Here is a 4750-nt window from a genome sequence, read left to right as displayed (position 1 = left end):
GACTGCTTCGACTGCGGCCAGGTCTTTTGGTTTTATCAAAACGGAAAACTCAACACACGGCGGCAGGCATTGGGAAAATGAGAGAAAATGGCCAGAGCGAGAACGCGAGAGCGATTTTTACCCGGGGCCAATGCGAGCGTAGGCGCTGGATGTTGCTGCCACACTTGCAACATGCTGCTGGCAACAAACTGTTGAATTTTGTTTTTTGTTTTGCTTTTCTCTCGGTTTTTGTCCGCCTGCCTGTCTGTGTGTTTTTCCTGGGCCTTTCCTGCGTGTGGTTTCCCAGATTCTTGTTTTTTCATGGCTAAAGCTGAATTTTTTTGTCTGAATTTTGCTTTGTCTTTGTGATGTGGAAAATTCTTAGAAAATTCGATTCTTGCTTTTTTTTCTGCCAGCAGCTATCTCTATGTGTGTGTGTGTGTGCAGGGAATCATAAATATACATATGGAAATGATTTCCGGCTATGCTGAAATTGTTGTATTTTCCCAGCCACCTTGTGGGTGGTTGGGTGTTAGGCGGCTCTATCGGGTCTCTCTAATTGTAGTTCCCCCAGGGCCTTTTGACTTTCAATGTTTTATCTGCATGCCATATTATAATTCACTAGAAACGAGCTTCCTTGGGCCGCCCTTCGGGGCTTTTCCTTTGCATAGGTGGGTGGTTATAGGTGTGGGTTATCCTCCTGCTCTACTGTGTGTGTGTGATGTCAAGTGTTACTCATGCATGGCCGCCGAGCTTTTCCCCGTTTTCCCTGGCCTTCTCCTACGCTACTTTTCCCGCCTTCCATTCGCTCGCGTGCGGCTCATTCATTATTCATTTTTTTTTTTTTTTTTCACTTTTACTTTTGTGCCTTTTCTTCGTGTCCTATTATACACATGTATGTTTTGTGCGGGCTACAATTGTGCAAGGATTTATGCCTAAACCTTTAAAGTTAATTGTTATGACTTTCGGGCGCCAAGGGGAAAAGGTTTTCCATTTTTTTTCGTGTTGTGTTTGTTCTTTTTGGTCAGTGAAAACTAAAAGTGTTTATTAATCATACGCCCCATGTGCGCCATTGTTTCTGTGCTTCCGTCTCTAATCTTTGGGTCGCATCAAAGGGACAGGGACACGACTCGGTCCATTATGCAATTGCTACTTAGTCCCAAGAGGGTAGGGGAGAAGAAGGAAGAGCTTCCAGCCTAATTTGAAAGTCAAAACTCAAGGTGAAGTTTAAAGCGGGCAGAGATTTTATTCGGAATGTGTGTGTGGAATGATAGGAATTTAAAGTTGGTTTAGAGATTTGTTTAGTTTTCACTTGTTGAGTGCCTGAAAGAGTTAAGTAGAACTAAATTTAAAAAAATGCAGAACTTATAGAGATTTAAAAAGTCAGCTTGGGTTTTGTTCAAGTTTACTTGTTGCTATATCTTCAGATTTTTTCATGGCTTAAAAACAACTTGACTCGCACATTTTCTCTTTAATTTTCCCTCTCCTACGAAAATTACCAGAGACTGTAACTCAAGAGAAGACCGAGAACAATCTGTGAAACCGCGACAGCTATCACATTAGCGATCTCTGTGAAATCCCAGCCAGCATTAGCAACTCGGCTCATGAAAAAGGGCCATAAATTTCCGTTACTAATGCCGCCGCTTATCACTCAACCGACAAAGTCAGAGCAGCTTTTTGTTTTTTGCGCTTTCAGAGGGCACGAAAACACAGAGGGCTCTCATATAAACAAAGGAAACCATGTGTTTGTGTTTTTTGTTCAATTAAAATAATTAAATACCAAATAAATGTGCGCAGACAGACAAAAAAACAGGCAAAAATAGATTTTTAAATATGTGCCCAAAGCATGTGCACAATTTACTTTTTTTTGTTTGTTTTCCAAGTACCCGTATCTTTTGTTTATATTGCCTAATTGAAAGTATTTTTCTGGTTCACAGATTTCTTCTTATTTTTTACGCCTGCTTGTTTTTATATTATATGTACCTACATTTTCCGATTTCCAACTAAAAACAAAAGGGAGAAGAGAGCAAGTTTTCAATATGGAAAATGTGTAAATTTGTTAATGGGCTTTTGCGGGATTCGCCATGAATAAAACATTAAGTGAATAAAATGTTAAAACGTAATAAAAGAAATTCAGCATTTTGGAATGCAAATTCTGGGAGTGACGTGGTCGGGGCGGGTTGGGGGCTTCAGCACGGCATTGTTAATGGTTGCTTGCCACTTCAAATGCAGCCACAGCGACCGCCTTAAATAAATTTTCCCCAAAAATTTATCGCACACACACGCTCTCTCACCCCGACAAAAAATTGAGCAAATATTTGCAAAGGAGATTTTTTGTTGAGGGTCGTTCTGAAAAGTGATTTTCTCGCCTGCATAATTTTAAATTTGATTATTTGTTGTTGACTTTTTAAACTTATTCCCTGTTTATTGGTTGGGGAAAATGCGGTTTGGTTTTTGTTTTTGGGAATGCTACTTTGATTGCCATTGAGAACTTTTTTATGCAGGCACAAAACAATCCCCTTGGATGTGTCTGCCAATATTCTTTCTGTGGTCTGGCTTTGTTTTTCTGTTACCCTAACTGTGGGTAAGATGAGTTTAATTATTTATTTGAGGGTTTTTATTTATTTATTTAATTATAAAATATTTTTAACTACTAAAGAATTCTTTGGGAGGTGTCATAGGTTTATATTTCCTTCATGTTTGAACCATAAAATATGTAAAGAAATGGTAAAAGATATTTTTCTATCCTTTATTTAGAGCTGTACTTAAAATCTAAATTAAAATCTAAATTATTAAATAATATATATTACATTTAAAGGCAAAGAGTCCTCAGAATCCACCTTTTACCGAAAAAACACTTTTTCTTTCATCTACTTTTCGTGTTTCTTTTGTATTCTTATCACAGCATCGGGAAAGCGTATTACATAACATAGTGTGGGTGTAAGAAGGGGCGGACAAGGACTAAGGACCAAGTTGGAGCAGATTGTGCTGGGCTGCCGACCTAAAGCTTTATTTATTTCTGTTTACATTGCATTAAACATCTTGCAATCAAAAAAGCAAAAAGCAACACAATCGCCGGAATCAAATTCAGCTTAATTAATTCAAAGTGCAAGCACGAACAGTCGAGGGAGGACCTCCTTATACATATTATATATGGGGGATAAGTAATAGAGATAAGTAATAGGCAAATCGTGAGATTTGCACAAATTACCTTGGGTCCTCGATGGGATTAGACAGATTGCGTATACGCCACGACCCTAATTCGAGTTTCAAGTGGTTCGTGCGCCGACTAAGTCACTGCTTACGATAATTGCTTTGCTTAATTAGTTGGTCATTGTGTGTGTTTGCCAGTGTGTGTGTTTGTGTGTGTGTGTGTAGGAGGATAATTATAAATTAATGCAATTGACAGCCAGGACAATGAATCTAATGACAAAAACGGGTTGAGTCCTATGGGCGTCTGTTGTAAAATTGAAACGAATTTTCTGCACAGTTTTGGCAGTTTGTAATTGAAGGCGTTCGACACGCAATGAAGGTTCCGCGAAAAACGCACATAAATCAAAAATATTTAGCTTTTCCCTTGGCTCTGTTTCTGTCTCTTTTACTCTCTCCCTTTCTCTCTTTCTTTGTGTCAATCGCGGAAAACTCAGGGGGCATCTTTTAGGCGCAAATTGTGTGCGTGTTTCGATTCCCTGTAAAGGTTGGAGGGGAAGGGTATATTAAGGGTGTATATTCCTTTGATTAGGATGAGAATTTTAGTTGACTTTGCTATATTTTATTTGTTGCAAGAGTTTGTCTTAGCCGGACAGTGACAGTAAGAAAGTTTGCCTAACTCGTCCGTTTCAAGTCCGTAAGTCCAAATAGCTTTTACTCATTTTATAACTATAACTGAAAAATCTGTATATTTTACATTATATTATATTTATATTATTCCTTAACAGGAAAGAAAGCTAACTTTGGCCAGCCTAAGTTTGTATACCCTTGCAGGTGGTAACAATTAAAATATATCATAACTAAGCCAAAAATGCATTAATTTCGATTCGGAAAGCAGTTTTGTGTTAGTTTTTATTAATTTAAAAAAAATGCATACCAAATTTAAAATTTTAAGAAATCAAAATTTTTGGCCATTTCTGCTAATTTTAATGATGTAACCCCTTATAAAATTTTTCAAAAATGGCCAAAAAATCGATTTCTTCCTGACATATCTAGAAAGATTCCCCTGTTGATGCTGATCAAGAATATATATACTTTATAGGGTCGGAAACGTCTCCTGAAATTATAATACCCTGCAAGGGTATAAAAATAAGAGTACTAGGAGTCTTGTATATATCTTATCCTTAGACTTTGCTTGTCCGTCAATGTATCCCCTTGTTCGTTAATCAAATAATATAGCTATATCTCAGTAACTTCAAGATCTCTATAACTAAAACCTTAAAATCAGTTTCATTATATATTAATAAGGTATCTAACAGTTGAATCCCTAAACTTTGGCTTAGTAGTATCCTTTTTTTCAGCTTGTGTTGACATCTGCAATTGGCTGCGGGCTGACATTTAACGCTGCACGCAATCGATGGAACTCACTCATTGTTTCTACCGTTTTTCACCATTTACACCAAACCCCCCACTCCCCCTGGGCCCCTGGTGGAAAAGCCCCGCTTTACTGCGGAAAATTTTGTCGTATTTTTCGGTAGTTGTTTGTATTTGTTTTTGTCCCAGAGCGATGATTGAGTGAGTGCTTTAGTCGATCGTAAATGTAGCAAGTGGCGAATGCAAA

This window comes from Drosophila kikkawai, chromosome 2R (genome assembly GCF_030179895.1).
Source record: "Drosophila kikkawai strain 14028-0561.14 chromosome 2R, DkikHiC1v2, whole genome shotgun sequence".
In the NCBI taxonomy this organism is placed as follows: domain Eukaryota; kingdom Metazoa; phylum Arthropoda; class Insecta; order Diptera; family Drosophilidae; genus Drosophila; species Drosophila kikkawai.
The sequence above is the reverse complement of the archived record's forward strand: the minus strand, read 5'-3'. Positions refer to the sequence as shown.